Source organism: Acartia tonsa, chromosome 6, assembly GCF_053477335.1.
Source record: "Acartia tonsa isolate MP-2025a chromosome 6, ASM5347733v1, whole genome shotgun sequence".
Taxonomy (NCBI): Eukaryota; Metazoa; Arthropoda; class Copepoda; order Calanoida; family Acartiidae; genus Acartia; species Acartia tonsa.
Genome location: NC_137265.1, coordinates 4,749,607 through 4,769,749, shown reverse-complemented (window position 1 = coordinate 4,769,749; position 20,143 = coordinate 4,749,607). Strand labels below are relative to the sequence as shown.

Genomic DNA, 20,143 nt, shown 5'->3' with positions numbered 1-20,143 from the left:
CTGTAGTATACAATTAGCGGTTGAAATGTTGGACACTCAACTAAATGAACCAACCAATCAAATTCTATAAAGTCTCCAAAGTTTTTAGGCCAACGAATAAGAAAACGTTATTATAAGACTTTGGGGACTAATGTAACCTTCAGCCTAATGTCCCCTCCCTCCATGGGGTTTAATTCATTCTCCTATTAAACGTTCCTTTAATATTTTATCGAAAGTGCTTTTGTCTTCTGGTTATAAAAATATCCTGCGATAGAATAGATATTTATCAAACAAAATATCTGATATTAATCGGTTTCGAAACTTTTTTACATGTGTAAAATACCGGTTAAAATTTTTATTTTGGCTTCTCTGCAGTAAAATTAATAAGAAATGGGTAAAGTAAATAATATATAATCCTTCAAAAATCCTGAAATAAAAATCTAACTTTATAATGTAACTTTAGTGTGTAATTTTTTAGATATATTTCTCAGTTGTTTTTTAATAGTAAGAAAATTGTGTAATATTTATTTTAAACCAAAAATATAGTTAAACAACGAGTAAATTGCTAACGACAGCAAATAATAATGTTTCAAGCATAAAAAACGAAAAAAGGTATATAAAACTCATAAATGTTTATTTCATTAAAAATATTTCACACTTAATTTATAACTAATGTTTTTAGAAAGCTTTATTACCAAAGTTATGTGGTATTTGTTTTGGTATGCGTTGTTTTTATTGATTTTTTTCATCATATATTAGAAAGCTAGCTTTGATTATATTAATATATGTTTTATTAGTTAGGGATTTTTCAACTGGAAAAAAAACTATTTTGCCTTAATCTATTGTAATACGAATATATATGTATAAGCATACTTTTGTATAAATTAAAGAATATGATAATATTTTTTAATTGAGTTTGGAAGAAAGGTCAAATGTAAAATAGTTTTTCTTTCTAATATAAAATTGTGCAGTTTTAAAGTCAAAATGAATAGACGATATTTCCAATAAAACAAACTTACTAAAACAATTAAAGATTAAGAATGCATTTAATTTTCATTAAAACGATTTTACCTGATAAAAAAAACCTTCCTTTTGAAGTTTTGTATAAATTTTATTTCAAGACTAAAGCATAGAATAAAGAATTCGTTAATACATTTTGTCTTAATTATGATTAATGTACAAAGCTATAAAGAATTAACAGCAATATTTTTTATTTATACAGAATAAATCATTAAATTGATAAGTAAATTATAAGGGAAAGCTTGTACATAAACCAAATGTAAAAGCTAGCTTTCTTCTATTTAAATGTGATAAAATTGCCACTGGTTCCGACTATACCTCTCGGAGTTAGTTACCTGCTCTCCGCTTATATGCCAGAGACGGACACAAAAAATCAGGGGGAAAAGGGATTAGACAATGGCCGATAAATTGATGTACATCCCAAATGTTAACACACAACATTTCTGTAAATTATATACAATTAGGACACTTAACTTAATAAACCAACAATTCAAAATTTATTTAAAGTCACCAAAGTTGTTAAGCGAACGAATAAGAAAACGTTATTATAAAACTTTAGGAACGGATGTGATAAACAGCCCATTGTCCCCTCTCTCTGAAAAATAATGTATAGTAAACATACTCCATAATTAAAACTGTCCGTTCGTTTGTATGTCAGAAATGTTTTTTATAAAATTTCTCGGTTGGTAATTAAGATAACGACCCCTTCTAACTAGGAAAAAGGAGACAATGGGCTGTTTATTACACTAGTCCCCAAAGTTCTATGATATAACGTTTTATTATTCGTTGGTTTAACAACTTTGTGGACTTTTATTGAATTTTGATTGGTTGGTTCATTAGATTGAGTGTCCAAACGTTTCAACTACTGATTGTAATCTACAAAAGTGGTAATTTTATAAATTATCATTTGGGTTGTACATCAATTTATCGGCCATTGTCTTATCCCTTTAAATCCCTGCCTCCTACCCTTATACCAATGTGAATAAGCTACAGGGGACAATTTTTATCCTGTTCTTTTATTTTTATATGAAAGGTTTCGTGATTTTCTATTTATACATTAAAATGTTTCCACTTTATCTTTTTATGATTACTTAACATCTACTCTATAGCTTAATTTGCCTGTTTGTCCATTCATGATTTTTGTTCTTCTTTGCTTCTTATTGCTGCTGCAGGGAGTAAGGGAACCTTGCGCTTTTTATTACAGTAGTCACCAAAGTTTTATAATAATGTTTTCTTATTAACGTTGGCTGAACAATGTTGGGGACTTTCAATGGGTTTTGATTGGTTGTTTAATCAATTTGAGTGTCCATTAAACGTTTTATCTTGGTTTTAACTACTAATCTATAATTTTGTGTATAATCATTAGGGATGTACATCAATTTATCTATCCCTATAGATCCCTGTTGTTGTCTGTATGTATACCCTGTCAAAACTTGTGGCCTTCTTCTATCGGAAATTATTTGGCTTTAAGAAAATAAAGTTACCATGGATAACTTAACGACGTGCCATTTATTATGGTGTTGGTTGAATCTGAATGGTTGAAAAATTGTCTGTGATTCGGTATGAACAGAAGGATCTTTTTAACCGATAGGGTTCTCCTTTTTTATTGAAGCTTCTTACAGCCCATGGGAAGGTTATTAACTATTTTAGGTGAGTAGATCATTAACCTCAAAATCCAAGAGATATTGCAGACACAATACAATCTTTCCCGATTTTGTATTAATTTTGCGGAACATGATTCCAGTTACGTCATATTTTTCTTTCCCGAAAAAGGGAAGGGGGGAAGAAAAAAAGATATGGGAGAAAAGGGGGTTTTCCCCATCTCTTTTGAAGAGATTTTCTTCCCCCCTTCCCTTTTTCGGGAAAGAAAAATATGACGTAACTGGAATCATGTTCCGCAAAATTAATACAAAATCGGGAAAGATTGTATTGTGTCGATATTGCCCCTCCCCTCCCCCTCTCTCTCTTTCTTTATTCTTTTCTCTAAATGTAACTCAATGTGTACCTTAAACGCTCAAACAGCTTCGCTAAAGACGTAATCAAAGCATCCTTGTTTATTTAAAATTGTCCCACAAGCTTGGATTGTGTAAGAGAATTAACTTTTCTTAAAAATTGTTGAATCAACAAAAAGTGTATAAAGTCAGAGTAGTGTATTTTTTTCAATTTAGAGTCTTACATAAAACCAGAGGTGGATTCTAAAAAAAATTGCCCCACTAATCACTTAGTGGGGCAAAATTGTTTTCGTGAAAAATCCACCAAAGTCACATTAAAAATCTACAAAAATTAAATAAAATCATAGAAGGGTTATTAACATAAGATTTTATTTAATTTTTGTAGATTTTTATGTGATTTTGGAGGATTTTTCACGAAAACAATTTGGCCCCACTAAGCGATTAGTGGGGCAAATTTTTTTATGAATCCACCTCAGGGCTCGGCAGCCTCGTGTAAGCGTCAATGAAAGCGTCATATTAGAACTTTAAAATTCAGCTGGATGTCTAAACCTGTTTTTAAACTAACAATCCATCTTTTAGAATATTCTTTTTGTTACAAACGGGCTTAAATTTAAGGCTTATGCGCGGCTGAGTTGCAGCTGCCGAACCCTGCATCAAACGAACAAGATCGATTTCGCCCAAACAAAGTTGGCTTTAAATTAATATCTTGAAGGTTGCTTTATTACCTACAATCGGCTGAGCCCCTAGCATCTCTTGGCTCTATATTCGAAGGGATATTGAAGGGCAGAAATATAACCTAAATCCGTACCCAGACTTCATTAAAAATAAAATAGCCTAAAGTTATCTCGAGACCTAGAAGAACCATATCAGTTTAGCGGCTAGCAAGATCCTTTGCTACAGACAAAGAAAGATTACTACTTTATATAATAGGATATATGTCCTTTTTGACATCAATTAATCGTAATTAACTAAATATGTTTACCCATGTATATTAGGTTAAGTAATACCCTACAGACAACTAACCTTTGCACGACCTTTGTCTGATAAACCTAACAGTGCATGGTAATGAGATGCGCCTAGGGCCAAGGTATTCTCCCTACTCTTCCTGTTGGTGTCACGCGCCGGACAGAGGGGTACGTCTCTATGCTTATATAATATCCATAAAAATAGCTATTCATTACATTTTGGTTATAACATAACAGTAACTCTGAAACCTGTCAATCCAAAAATTGTCAGGGAGGGAGGGGACTTTGGGCTGTTTATTACACTAGTCCCCAAAGTCTTAAAATAACGTTTCTTATTCTTGCTTAACCTTGGAGACTTTAATTGAATTTCAATTGGTTGGTTTATTAAGTTGAGTGTCCAAACGTTTCAGCCATTAATTGTAATCTACAGAGGGATAATTTTGTATACAACATCATTGGGGATGTACATCAATTTATCCGTCATTGTCTTATCCCTTTAGATCCCTAAAAAAATTGTGCTGGCTTGTTCAATAAACTTTGCCATATTTGATTCAGCTAAAATGGTTTTCAACTAGACTTACATAAATTTGGTCCTAGTTGCGTAGAATCCTTATAAAGTAATAGGATGTCGTTCTGTCTATATGTACTAAAGAACCTAGATAGGTCTATAACTATTTTGGGAGAGGATACCACAACCCTTCTAAAAGAATAGACCTCAAGTGCCCCTAGGGGGCGTAGCCGCTAGTATATAAATAAATCAACCCAACCTAATCGGGTTAAAGTCCACAAAACGAGTGAATAGCCAATTTTAACTTCGTCTTAAATTAAATTGTAAATTAGCTTTAGTTAATTTGTGTTTTTTGAATCGAAAATTTTGACAAAAGTAATTAATTTAAATTGCATAAAATCGCGACAGAACGCAATCATTCAATTTAACACAGGGCTCGGCAGTTGCGACTAAGCCTCAAATTAAAACCCGTTAAGATGCTTTTAAAAAAATGAAAAGAGGGATTGCCATATTTAGGTCAATTTAAACTTTCAACTTATCCAAAAATATAAAGTAGTGAGGGATTTTTTGTTTATAGCTAAAAATCTCAGGAATGGCTGTTCCGAATGGGTAATTCTTTAAGGTGCACATATGTGTTGTGGTGGTTTTAGGCTATTTTCCTGACATATCCATCCTACGAACGCATCAACTAGTTTTTTTTTAAATGTAAAAGGTTGATTTCCCTGAGGATTACAGGTAACTGACGCGCAGCTGCTGAGCCCTAGTTTTAACAGTAAGTTTTTTTTCATTAAATGGTAAAATAATATGTGATATTTTTTTTAGTTTAAGCTTTAAACTTTAAATTGTTACTAGTAGCTAGCATCCAGGGGCTCTGTATTCCAGAGTTGAACAGAGTAATAGCCTAAATCCAACCCAAGACTTTAATTTTAAAATAAAATAGCCTTGATCTACAAGTCATCCTAAAATGGTGAACTAATCAGTTCCTTAATTTGAGAGATCTTACTGGACAATTAAAAACCTAGGACTTAAAGTGGCTAAAGAAAAAAATACTGGTTTAATATTTTGTTTTTATTTATTTAATTTACAAGTACAATTCATTAATTAATTTATACAGGTAGGTTACAAAACATCACAGATATAAATATCAAAACAAAATCATAAAAATTATTTCATTGTCATGTGAAAAACATGTCAAAATTGGACACAAAATTAAATTAGAGAAAAGTTTAATCTTCGATTGTTTTAGGGAAAATGGAAATATTGATATTATTTACAATGATTTTATTTAATATGTTGTGCTAATGTGTAAATTTTGCAGATTTAGTGGCCAACATCAGAAATCTAAAGGGATAAGACAATGGCTGATAAACTGATGTAAATCCCATATGATGATTCACAATTTTACCCCTTTTGTAGAATACAATTAGTGGTTGAAATGTATTGACACCTAACTTAATGAACCAACCAAAGTCCCCAAAGTTGATAAGCCAGCGAATAAGAAAACGTTATTATAAAACTTTGAGGACTAGTGTAATAAACAGCCCCATGTCCCCTCCCTCCCTGGGCCGACATACAAGAAAAAATTCCAGAAATGACTCTCTAGACTTGAAATAGTTGTTTTAAGATAATATCCAGATAGAACTGACAGATAATAGAAACTAGAAATTCAACATGAATACAAAATTTTATATATTTACAAATAACTTATCAGATATATACAAACATTTAATAAATGTAAAAATTGAAAAATCTAATAAAAAAAAGCAACGTTTTTCATTTTTTTTTAGTTTTATATATGAAATCTTTGGTGGAGGTTTCTTATATGTGATACTTTTGTATAGGAACCCAAAAAAACGAATTCTCTTTTTTTACCAATTTTTTAAAGGAAATAACTGAGTTAATATGGGGAAAAAAGAATGAATTAACTTGTTATAATTGTATATTACATTTAAACTAAATATAAAATCAAAACATGTATATCAGCAAAGAAACTAAGAAAAGGTTTTACCCTGTTCAAATAAAATTAATGGTACATAATAAATGTATGATTTTGATGTGCCTAAAATAATAATTATCAAAAATAGAAGAAGTACAACTTATGAGCTTGTAGGTCTTAAATTTTCCTCATAAATTTTCCAAAATTTTTCCAGAGTGAATTAAGATGTCAGAAATCCTGTTTTTCTAGCAGACAATTCTTAAAGACCTTGATTCTAGCAGACAAATTGTGTAGATTTTAACAATTATTTGTCCAGTTAGGAAGCCAATTCTTAGCTGATGACAACATACTGAAAAATAAAAAATCTTATTTAATTTAATATTTATTATTGTATTGAAATGAATCGACAGCCGCCGTTTTTTTCAATGACCAGAAGCTAAAAACTGAATATAGGTCAATCCGCAAATAAGGCCGTGTCAATAAGTCAATTAGATTTAAATAATATACAGCTGCAGCCTAGCCGCATTTTTAAAAGTAGCCGGGCTCAGCTCTGCCAGAAAGATTCTATAAAGAATTGTTATTTATTGCATCGTATTATAGTCAGCTTTCCGCGGATATCAACAGATTTTAATTTCATGATTTTAATTTTAATATTCGACGAAATTTGTATGTAATTCGATGCTATATATAATTTTAAAGTATGGCTGAGAATCGATTCTAATCCAGCGGACATTAATCGGTTTTTAACGCCATACTGTAAATAATTAAATTTACCTGGAATTGTTATCAAAATTGTCTGGTTTGCTGGCATGGAAAAATTTGACCGCCAGAGTTGGGCTGGAACCTGGACTGATAAATCCTCCTTGTGATATCTTTCTTTGTCCAAAAGAATCTAAATAGATTGAAAATTCTATTTAATTTTTATCTTTTACTAGTAAACAGAATCGATAAGGAAAAATGAAAAAATATCCCATCGATATGATCAAGATCTATAGAATTATTTTCTTAACAGATCCTGGATTGACCCGGTTAGTTTTATTTATAAAACGTTTTCCGGGGAAAAAAATTATAGATTTTTTTAAGGATGCCCCCTAAAATGTCATATTTTAAGTGCTAAAAATACAGAATATGAATGATTTTTTTAATGAATTGTAAATCTAAAGTTCAGTATATCTAAATTTCTATTGAGGGGGGGGGGGGGGTTAGCTTTAATAAAACCAGAGCCATTTGGGCTTTTGCGGCGACAATAAAACATAAAACTAATTTAAATATCTTATTACAATTGTTCAAATATAACATACTTGATAAAATATTTGATCCTTTGGCATTAAATTGTTGAAAAGTTTCTCCTATTTTATCCGCGAATCTTCCACTCTCCTCGTTCTTGGCGGCTTTCATGGCGGCAAATCTAAAAAAAAGACATGAATTTATGGATCTAAAGGGATGAGACAATTGTCAATAAATTGATGTAATCCCTAATGAAGATACACAAAATTACCCCTTCCTTAGATTACAATTAGTTGTTGAAACTCAACTAGATGAACCAACCAATCAAAATTAATTAAAAAGTCCCCATGGGTAATATGCCAACAAATAAGAAAACGTTATGATTAGACTTTTGAGACTATTGTCCCCCCCCCCCTGCAAAAAATACTGAAAATGATTAAATGTGTTATTACACAACAATATTTTTCTCAGTATGTGTCATACAAAGTAAAAATTTATATTTTGTGATTTTTTCTTTAGGTTACGTAATGGCTTATAAAGATACCCCGCATGGTTAGAGGCCCTTAATGATTATAATTGGTTCAGCGGTTACTGAGATCTTAAGATTCAGACGGATAGACAGACGGACAGGCATCTTTCTACTTTATATTATAGATAATTTTAATAAATCTTACCGTGGAATTGACATTTTGTTCTTCTTTGTTGGTTAATTCTCCAATCTAAAAATATAAATTTTTAAACAAATGTTGTTTTAAAACATTTACCATTACTTAAACGTTTTTGGGTAATATAGACATCTTTCCGTGGATATCAAAATGAAAAAATAAAAGATTAAGACTATTTTTGTAAGCCCCCCGTGGGAATGAATGCCCGGTCTAACAAAACTGCCATTAATTTTATGAATGTTCGTAGAAAATTGTCTGTAATACGATGCTATACATGATTTTACAGTATAGCTGAGAACCGGTTCTAATCCAGCGTATATTAATCGGTTTCGAAGCCATACTGGAAAAGGCGTAAATAAAACAAGAACAGACCTGGTGCAAAACTATAAAGGCAATGATGTTGTGGGTATATCGGGATGCAGAGTAGCTCCAACTTGACGGAATAATGTCAATGTTGTTAGATAGCTCTGGCAAACCCTAGCCCTGCTGGAGGAACACGTACAGTGTGTTCACTGTAAAGATATCTAGCCCACACAGAAACTTTTTCAGAGCATAGACCAGCCTTTTATAGGCGCATGAACTACCCATAAGTGTTCACACAAATGAGCTAGCTGGACAAATTAGCAAAATTGTAAGGATATTAGTAGTAAAACATTTAAAAGGAAAAATAGAACTTTCTTAGGATAGGAAAATGATATTTCTCAAAATATACTAGAGGCAAAATATCAAAAATTCTTAAGGAAAGAGTTTCGACTAGAAAGATATCTTTTAAATAAAATTTCAAAAAGTAATTGGGGTTCGTTGGTCAATAATTATTTTTAGTGAAAGAACTATTAGACTTTCATTGTCCTATCCACTAACCCTTCTCTAATTCTTCAAAAGTACGTATCAAGGATTAAATAAACAACCCAAATAAAGATAAAGCTATATGAGTTGTTATCTGCAGGAAGGTAGGGGACAATAGGATGTTTATTACACTAGTCCCCAAAGTTCTATAGTACTGTTTTCTTATTCGTTGGCTATATAACTTTGAAAACTTTTGTTAAATTTTTATTGATTGGTTCAATTAGTTGAGTGTCCAAACGTTTCAAATACTAATTGTAATCTAAAGAAGGGGTAACTTTGAGTATAATCATTGGGGATGTACACAAATTTATCGGCAATTGTCTTATCCCTTTAGATTCTAGGGTAAATATTTAACTAGTGACGGATTAAACTCATGTACTACTGTAGGAGGTCCGAAATAGAGTTTTATCTTCAAAGGGTTGTGATTAGCGAAGCTATTTTATATTTTGTATACAGTCCAATGTCCCCTTCCTCCCTGATAATGCTAAAACCTTTACTGCAGGGGTTGGGGCGGAGAGTAAGGTTGTCACCTCCCCCCCCCCCTCCATTGGCAAAACTGTGTACACTTAAAATATGCAAAAAATATTAATTTTCACAACATTTTAAGAAAACCTAAACTTGTTTATTCTTTATCAGTTTTAGTACATTTTCTTTATAATATCATATAAAGGGATTATCACCTTATTGTCACAGTAATTTTTTTATAAATATAAAAATTATCATGTTTTATAATCAAACAAAAGTTAAGGTTAATTTAAAAAAAAATATTTTTGAAAACTTGATATGACCTGTTGTTCTATTATGACATGTTATGTGAGCGTGACTTTTATCAGAAATTGTTCCCAAATAATATGCGAACCTAATGCGCAGTTACCCAGTAGTCCCAGAATGTACAGTACACAAGCTCAAATAGTACAAGGGATAATAAGCAAAAAAAGAGGGGACAATGGGCTGTTTAGTTCACTAATCCCCAAAGTTTTATTATAACCTTTTTTCTTTGTTGGCCCAACAACTTTGGGTACTTTTAATAAATTTTGATTGGTCTGTTTATTAAGTTGAGTGTCCAAACGTTCCAACCACTAGACGTAATCTACAGAAGGGGCATTTTTGTGTATTAACATTGGGTATATATATCAATTTATTTGCCATTGTCTTATCCCTTTAGATCACTTGAAAATAAGATATTGTACCATAAGGTGAACACACACCCTGTAGTCTGAAAATGTACACAAGCCATAACGAAATGTACGAGGATTATCCTATTTTGATTTATTTTGTACATTTCATATGTTAATACATCATTTTAGAAATATATGTAAAATTCTGGGAAGCCCAAAGTTTTACAACCCTAGGTAATATCTTATTGTTTGGCTCAAAACTTTGGGTTCTTTTATTACAATTTAAAATTTACATTAATTTTATAGCCCATTGTCTTATCCCTGAAGTTCCCTGTAAGAGAAGGACAATAATTAATTTTACATCCCCAATTATGATAAACAAATTTAGACTTTCTCTAGATTATAATTAATTGTAGAAAGGTTGGACACTGATATCTTAAACCAACCAATCAAGATTTATCAAAAGTACACCAAGTCTTTTAGCCAACGAGTGGGAAAAATTAGTTATAAACTATGTACTGTACAAAATTGGACCCTGAATTTTCATGTCATCTCTAAGCCTAAATTGTAAGTACAGGGTGCACCACATATCCTCGGACATTCTTTAAACGGCCATAGCGTCAAAACTACTTGACCAATCAGGACGTTTGACCCCACTATAAAAAGCTTAGGTAATGACCTTTAAGCACAAAAAATCTTTGGACGAAGATGGGCTCGTACTCCGAGCTGGCCGCGCTTATGTTCAACAAGGCAGATTCGAGTTGCGCCGGTGGTATAATCTGGATTCTCGACTAGGGCCCAATAAATCGGACCTTAGCCCATCTGTAGATGAGGTAGAGTTATGCAACTTGCTGGGGATACTGTTATATACATAAGTAAGACACTAGAAAAGACTAGAGCTCTCTATCTAGTATCTATCTTGGCTGTAGTACTCCGGCAAAGTGAAACGTGACAGATTTAGAGATGTCAAAAACGTCAAAAATCGTGTAAAATCGTGATAATTTCTCGGTTCTCGACTTTAGAGACCCATATGGAACTTAAAAACTCATTTCAGACTATGGATTGCGCTGACAATCCTATTTGAATCTTCATGTCATTTCTAAAAAGGTATAGAACGTCGTTCTAGCTCAACTGTGGTCTAAATAAAGGCCTCCGTGTCAAATGGTAGCTTGAAAGTTAGGTGAATTAGGATCCTGCGGTTACTCACATTCCTAAGGAAATGGGGCCTCCCAGCAGCCCGATCTTAATTCAATGGACTTTTGGACCTAGGGCTACTTTGAAGCATGCACCAATAGACGTGCCCATGCCTCAAAGACCTCCCTCATTGCAACTATCAAGGAGAACTTCGCCATCTTGGACAGGTACATTTTGACCTGGGCCTGCCGGCGGTTGAGGAGGCGGGTAAAGGCGGTGATTGATGCTGGCGACGATTTTAATCAATGATCTAATAGTCATATACCTATTTTGCTTCCCAGTTTTTAAAATTTAAAAAAATCTTTAAAATTGACGATTTTATGAACATTTGTTTACAATTTGCAAAAAGTCCGAGGATATGTGGCGCACCCTGTAATTCATATAAAAATGTTAGAATTTAACTGTAAAGAGAAACTTTAATAATAACAAAATTGCAAAGGTTTTCCAAAAGAATGATTCGTCCGTACGTCACATTGTCCCTAAGATACTTTATCAGAGAAGTTTTGATTTACGGTTTCAGGCCAAACACAAACGTCGGTGTGGACAAACACAGGAGTGTCTAAAATTATAAGTTAAATAAGTATTTCTATACAGGTTATGTTGGGTTAAGATATGAACATACAAATAAGCACCCCACAGGGGTTAGTTTGTCTTAGGACCGTTTTTACAAAATACATTGATATTACTGTATTTGTGATATTACTGTATTATAATTTATTGTTAATTTTTGTCAGAGTTATTACTTTTTTACTATAGAAGGAAAATTTTTAGAAATAGTAAAGGTGATATTTGTATTTTTTTATTTTGAATTGGAGAAGTGAATTTTTTAGACCAACTGAATTATTTTCCATTAACTCATTGACAAATATTCTGACAAACAATTCTAAGAATGGATATAGAATATACGTGGATATTATGACAGGGGAAAAATTGTCGTTAATTTAAGTTTCTAACATGGACATCATTGATTGATCAGTTCGTTCATGTCTTAGGAGGAGAGGGGATGGGGATAAAGGGGGTGAATGGGGGGAGGTAACGTTATTTTAGCCAGTTGCGGGTTTCACTTTATTAGAGAACATAAAAATCTAGCGTATATATAATATATTCATTTGAATGGCGGTCACTGCTTAAAACAAGTTAACACTTTAAAATTCTGAGGGCAAAGCCATTTTTTGTACTATAGAGGGGAAAATTTGTCTTTAATCAACTGGTTGTTTGAAACTCTAAAGGGAAAATAGATATATTATTATCTGGATGTTGGACCAGATTTTAATCTACTCTAATAAAGTAATGCACACAGATGGCTCCTTATACCCTCCTCCCATCCACACTCTTTACCCCATCCACTCTCCTCCTACTGGATATACGAACTAACCAATAAATGATATCCATGTTAGCAAGCCAAATTGCCAAATTTTCCCCTGTCATAATATCCACGTATTTTCTACATCCATTTCAAGATTTGTACTATGCTATTTCAATAACTTTCCACATGCCTTAAATTTACGTGGTTTTAAAGGCTTTAATAATAGACATAGTATATCTAGAAAGCCCATCTGACCCCAAAATTAAAAAGGAAAATCTAGCAGACAAACGCCTTTATTTACGCTTCTTTCTAATAACACCACCAACAATTTCTCACTAAAATCTGTAAATTTTCTAACCAATAGCATGACTGGAATGTTCTTCAATGTTTTGCTATTGGCTGCTTTAGAGAGTGTTTGACAATGACCAATACATTGATGTACATCCCCAATGATGATACACAAAATCCCCTTATATAGATTAAAATTAGTGGTTGCAACGTTTGTACACTGAACTAAATTAAGCAACAAATCAAAATTTCCTAAAGTTGTTAAGTCAACGAATAAGAAAACGTTATTATGAAACTTTGGGGACTAGTGTTATAAACAGCCCATTGTCACAGCCCTCTCTCTCTCTCTCTCTCTCTCTCTCTCTCTCTCTCTCTCTTTCTCTCTCTCTCTCTTTCTCTCTCTCTCTCTCTCTCTCTAATAGGTAACAATCCAACAGACAACCAACCCTTTGAATACAAAGCGTTAACTGAAAGTCCTAAGAAAATTAACAAAAAATCGAGCCCTATATTTAAAACAACTAGAGGCCTTATTTTTACTTGAAGCTAAAATTGCTGTAAAATATGAATACCTTTTTCCTTATCCATGCGCGACTAGCGTCACATTAACTTTTATGTAGATTTTTTTCCACATTTTTTTGTGTACATAAAAATTCAACTTTGGACGCTATTTGAATAATATTTTTTTTCCATATAAACTGCATACTCAGAACTTAGAAAGTACTGGATAAAAGGAGTAAAAGTAACAGGATGTCTGTCTGTGTGTTTGTGTGTCTGTACCGAAGATCTCGCTAACCGCCGAACCGATAGGGTTCTTAACAGGGTAGCTTCTCATAGGTCCTGGAGGTTTATAACTATTTTGGGGGAGGGTACCACCACCCTCCCAAGAGAAATCGCCCCTAGAAAACAATTACCCCCCCCCCCCAGAAAAAAAATTAAAATTTTTTAAACTAAAAATAAAAATGGGGGGGCATCCCTCCCCCCCCCTTAATTTTTTTTTACTTTTTCTTTTCAAATCTAAAACAATAATTGGGTTATCAAATTCGACTCTTCCCTCCTTAAGTGCTCCTAGAGGCCATTAGGGGCGTAGCTGCTAGTATTATATAATTGATTATTGGATATATTTGTATAGTGGCATTGGATTTGAATCATCTTTGCGAGTTATGACTTTTTTCAGTCTTGTACATCTTGTTAATCGACGTTTGTCTGACTGTTTGATTTGTCTATCTTCTTCTCTTTTGTGTATGTTGTCATCCTTGTTGATTACATAAATATTCAAGCATGTTATTAAATGTGTTAAGAAAGGGAAGCAAGTCTTTTCTACAATTTTACTTTTAAGATTTTTAAAGCATTTTCATTTAAATTTTAATTTCTAACTGTAAATGTTTTCCATCAATGCTTGGCAGCAGAAATCAAAGCTGCAGCAACAGCCGCGTTGCTCTATCTAAGCAGCAGTCGTGTAGCTACAAGAATGGCTGCCAAAAACATTTTTTCATTAACTTTTCTGCCCGTCAATAAAATATAAAGTTTTGTAGTATTAATATCACTGCGCTACTTATATAAAAGCATAAATAGAATTTTGTTGAGATATTTTGACACAAATTAGACTAGTCTGTCAAGAAGTACACACATTGAAAAAATAAAAACTGTTTCTAAGGGTAGTTTACAGGGCTTGGCAGCCGCCAGTAAGCCTCAGGAGATCAACATCTTACAGTTAAAAAAAAAATGAAAGTCTTAACCTGACCCAAATATGTCTATCCCTCTATTAAAAAAGAAATTTAAAAGCACCCAAACGAGTTTAAATTTTAGGCTTAATTACGGCTGCCAAGCCCTGGTAGTTTTTATCAAAGTTTAAAACAAATGTTTGATATAGTTACAAATAGTACAGCTAGAAATGTAACGGCCGAGCCGTAGTTTAATAATTTATATCTTGTCCTTCAAATAATAAATCCTGTTCAATTAAATGTGAACATAAATTAATAAAGCTAGCGGCTGCGCCTCTAGAGATCCCTAGGACACAATCAAAAGCTAAGGATGGTGACCCAATATCTTAATCTTTAATCTTGGAAAGAAAAGGTAAGACATATTTTTAGAGAGGTTATTTTTCTAGGGCTGGGCAGGATATGCTCCTGGGAGGCTAAAGTTACCCTTCTTCAAAATAAATGAAAAAGACGTACAAGAAAATCCGCGACTGTGGCGTAACATGTAGCGCATTCGCCTGTTGTCTTGAAGGTTCGGTTCTCAGCCCTACACCACGTCATAACAAGACGTTAATAATGGTTTCTACTACTGCTGAACACTGTAATAGTGTCTGACTGATTATGACGTAACAAAAAAAAAATTAGCCAATGAGAGGCCGTTATTGACCTATGGTAAAATTTATAGTGGTCTCTCATTGGCTAATTTTTTTTTGTTACGTCATAATCAGTCAGACACTATTACTGTGTTCCTACTGCTATGGCTCGCGACATAAATAAGGAGAATGCCTTAGCCCGTAATATGCCCGTAGCGTTACCTCGCCCCAATCCAAAAAATTTGCTGTAAGGGAGAGTCATATCGGTTAAAAAGATCTATTGCTACACACAGTCAGACAAACAAACATTAAGTTCTTTTATAAAAAAGGATTTATTAAATAGCCTTGCTTATTCCATTTATTGCCTTACTTGAGATTTTTTCATATTTGTTTAGGTAATTAAGCTGCATGGGCATGGCAAGTTTTATTACTCTTGTCCCTTAAGCCTTATTTGAGTGTTACTGGACACATCATGGAGGTCCCATGGAGCTAACAAATCTTGAATTAATCTTAAAACTTTCATTTTTTTATCAGCTGAAAGCTGTCTATAATACGAAGCGATAAATAACTATTATAGGATAAACATAAAAGTCACAGGATGTCTATCTGTCTGAACCAAAATAGTTCTCTTTACAATGAGGGAATGTTTGTAACTATTTTGAGGGATGGAACCACCACCCTCCCATGAGAAATCAGTCCTAGAAAATTATTTACCCCCCTCTCTTTTTTTTTTAAATCAAAAATTTTAAGTGGGGGTTTAACATTCCCTCCCATTACGTCAAGAGCCCCTAAAGGCCTCGCGGAGCTTGACTACCAACTTTACCTAATTTATAATAATCTTAAATATAAAAAAATATATACAAAAAAAAACATCATATGTAACTAGTAAAATTTAGTCATGGGATTTCTCGATTTTTAAAATAATTATATATGACAAGTCTAAAGGTCGTTCAACAAATGTTTCAAAAATGAACTTTGTATCATAAAAATTATACTTCGCATTATTTTGGGAAAATCAAAAATATATCTGTCACGCAATTAGTATTCTAAAGCGATTATAACTTGTACAAATATCAGAAACAATCATTGGATGTATATTTGGGTAATTTTGTGTATCATCATTGAAGATATACATCAATTTATCGGCCATTGTCTAATTCCTTTAGATCCCTGGGAGAAGTCTTTGTACTTTTCCTGTATGTCCTAATGCACAGTCCCCCATTCCTGTTTAATACTTTCAATATATATTATTCCTTTTCTTCAATCTTTATTTTTGTTAGACAAGGATGACAACATCCATAAAAGCGAAGCACTGAAACAGTAGGACAAACGGACAATGACACTTGTATAGTGTCAGAACTGAAAAATCAGAATATAAATGTATAAGAGTCGAAGCAAAATTGTAAATTTGTTGGAAAAAATGCTTGATACAGCATAATGTTTATGGACATACTTACATTTTTAGGACTTGATTATAGAGTTGCTTCGCTTATAATATTATACTTTGTTGTTCCAGGAATCAATATACCAAAAATCAGATCAATCGGATAATTAGATCAAATAAAAATTTGTTGTTAAAAAAGTAAAAAAAAATCAACATGTTTAAAATGAACGTACGGACATTCTGGTAATGATTATAGAGTTGCTACGCCTTCTATATCGTAACTAACTACTAAAGGAATCACCATGCAAAGTTTGAAATCGATAGGATAATTCTAACATGCCTAAATTAACGAAAAAAGCTATCCGTCACGGACGGACGGACTGACAGACCCTAATTATAGAAAAGCTTCGCTTTTACGTAATATCTAAATATCGTTGAAAAAGATATGTAACCAAATCATTTTATTCGAGCTAAGATTTTTGAAAAAAATAAAGTTATGCCATGGATTCTGGAAAAGTCAAGGGACAGTAAATTTATGCACACCCCAATAATGGTGAACTAAATTAACCCATATGTAGATTAAAATTATTAATGGTAATGTTTAGAAACTGTTTATAACCCACTCAAGATAAAGTCTCCAAAGTTTTTTAGCCAACAAATTATAAAACTTTGGGTAGCTGTCCTTTCCTTGTATGAACGCGAATATCTTAGTAAAAGTGTACACAATTATGTAAAGGATCCTTGGAAGTCTGTCTTTGAATATACTTTGATAAATAATTGGCTGTCAAAAATGAAATTTTGCAAATTAATTAAAGTGTACTCTATAAAATACTGGATTATTTGCTTCCAATTAAAGCACTAGCGGCTATGCCCTTCTGGGGGTCTGTATTCGAATGGGTAGGGGAAAAGCAGTAAAATAGCCTAAAACCACACCAGTACCTATGAGAAATTTTCCTCAATAAAGAGAACTAAATCGGTTCAGTAGTTATCGAAATCTTTAGCCACAGACATAAAAACTTTATTTATGTGTATTCGACTGGGCAAAGAGCTAGAAAAAAAATAGCTTAAAACCATCTCAAGATTTAAATGTAAAAACAAATTAGCTTAAAACCACCACCAGGACCTGTATGAAATAAATCTAAAATTAAGACCCCAATCGCTTCAATAAAAAATCACATACTACTTTTTATAATAGGTCAAGAAAATTTCTGTAAAATTAATAATTCTGGTGCTTTCACATAAAGTGCTAGTAAGCACTCAACCCCCCCCCCCCCCCCTCTTTTTTTTAATAAATTGAAAATAAGGGGGTTGGGAATTTAAATACTATGCATCCAGCGGTGCTCTCTCAAACCTGGCCTAAAGTAATTAACAAACAAACGAAAAACCCCTACCTCCTATTTCAATTAATTTATTTCAAAATTAGGGGGGGGGGGCTGGGGGTTATCAGAACATTGGGTCCTTTGTATTTTAGATGGACGTAAAAAAACATATTTCCTTTGCTTTAACCACTTACCTTAAAAAAAATTATTTGATATGAATTCAAGTTTAAGCAGTTGTTATAACTAAAATAATAAGTTGGCTACTGAAAATCTACATGAAATTATCTAAAAAGAAATTTCATACAGAATTTTGACAAGCAAAAGTTGATTGTGCACGTAATATGAAAACAAGAATGACAACATACACAATTACAGATAGCTTAAGAATCAGATAAAATAATTATCATTTTGTAATAACAATTTAATCAGATAAAACACATCTAAAATAAGTAAACAAACCTTTTTAATAACTTAGTTACTTTAAAATATTTTTCCACCTTTGTATATTAAAGAAAAAATAAGCTAATGAGTCATAGAGGTTAAAATTTTCAAGATTTAATCATTTGTTTTTTTTAGTGCCTACGATCACTGAACTATCCCTCCTCCTTAATTTTTTAATGAATTGAAAATAAAGGAGAGATAGATTTTTTCTCCTATGCCTAACCCATGCGAGGGAACCTAACCCTGCGAGGCCAATACTTGCTGTATCCTTAACCTTCAGGACTACCCAATGGGCCAATACCCAATATAACCTATCCTAATAAAATAACAAATAAAAATCTCGCCCCCCCCCCCCTCCCTCAACCCACATTTATAATTTATTTGAAAATAAGAGCTGAATAGGGGTTCTGGGCTCTACTAGGCACTTTGATGGAAGCTACCGATAACTTTTTAAAAAATGTCTACAATTAAGGGCATTAATATATTTATAGAGAAGCTATGCAAACAAGAAAACATTTTAAAATTTTTGCAAGATATCAATAACCAAAGTAGCACAGCCTTCTTAACATAAACATAACAAGGATTGTAGTTCTCATAAATAGCGCAGCAATCTATAATGCAAAGTAGAACGATGTCTGTCTGTATGTTTGTGGGTACTGAAGGATCTCGCTAACCTCTGAACCGATCTGGTTCCCCTTAACAGAGTATCTACTCATAGGTCCCGGAAAGGTATATAACTATTTTGGGGAGGGTATCAAGAGAAATCACCTCTAGAAAAAAATTACCCCACTCAAAAAAATTTTTTTTTAACTAAAATAAAAAATGTGGTGGTGGGGGGGAGCGATCCCTCTCCCCCCCCCAAAAAAAAAATGTGCTGAAAAAAAAACAAATCTTCTAAAGAAGATAAACTTTATCTTCTTTGCAAATCGTCTTATAAAATGTATAAAATTTTCTTTTAATGGGTTAGCAGGGTACCTTCCCCTTTTTTCACTTCCAAGCAATATACCCCCTGGCAAAACCCTTTGCACGTCATTTTTAGCAAAATTCATACACACTAGTCATCGAGTATCTTAATTTGGTACATTATAATATCAAACATGCAAAAGTTTTATTTTGCAGACAATCAAGGATTTCTACATTTTAAAAATGAAGGTTCATTATGTAAATTATTGTTGCTAAATTTTCCTCATTGACTCTCTGAATCACTACTTCCAACAGAAAAGTTGTATACTATTATTAGAGTACATACATATATATGCTGTTAAAGTGCCCCTAGAGCCAAAGCTAATTCAGGAAATTAGTTTTTATGTTAGATAACACCAAGGGCGTCCAAGCTTTTTCATTTGGGGGGGGGGGGGGGATTCAAAATTCAAATTCATTTGAAGAGGGGTATTCACCCCTTTATCCCCCCCCCCCACTTAAATACTTAGATAACACAATAAAGTGTAGATTTATTGTATAAAGGAGGAGGATAGTATAAAAAGAGTTAAAACTATCCCAATACTCTTAGATTTGAAAATGAAATAGCCTGAAACCATTACGATACCTATGTGAAACTTCCCTAAATTGTAGATCTTTATCAGTTGGCGAGATCTTAAAGGGCAAACGACAAAATTACTAGTTTAAGTAAAAACATAAGTATTGTTTTTAAGTATCATAGTAAACATCCATTCAAAGTTCTTTCAATATGATAAAATTGCAGAAA

At 32.8% G+C, this 20,143-nt stretch overlaps 1 long non-coding RNA gene across 2 annotated transcripts; it reads right to left on the bottom strand.

The window, feature by feature from the left end:
• Positions 1-5,477: 5,477 nt before the first annotated feature.
• On the bottom strand, positions 5,478-18,301 carry LOC145321631 (uncharacterized). Of its 2 annotated transcripts, none has more exons than XR_013880351.1 (5): positions 18,192-18,301; positions 8,262-8,306; positions 7,662-7,768; positions 7,135-7,252; positions 5,478-6,709 (listed from the first exon to the last, which is right to left on the bottom strand). It is a non-coding gene; the product is annotated as an uncharacterized LOC145321631 (long non-coding RNA). The 2 variants fall into 2 exon arrangements; XR_013880350.1 differs by lacking the exon at positions 18,192-18,301 and adding an exon at positions 8,625-8,863.
• Between the last annotated feature and the right edge of the window lie 1,842 nt (positions 18,302-20,143).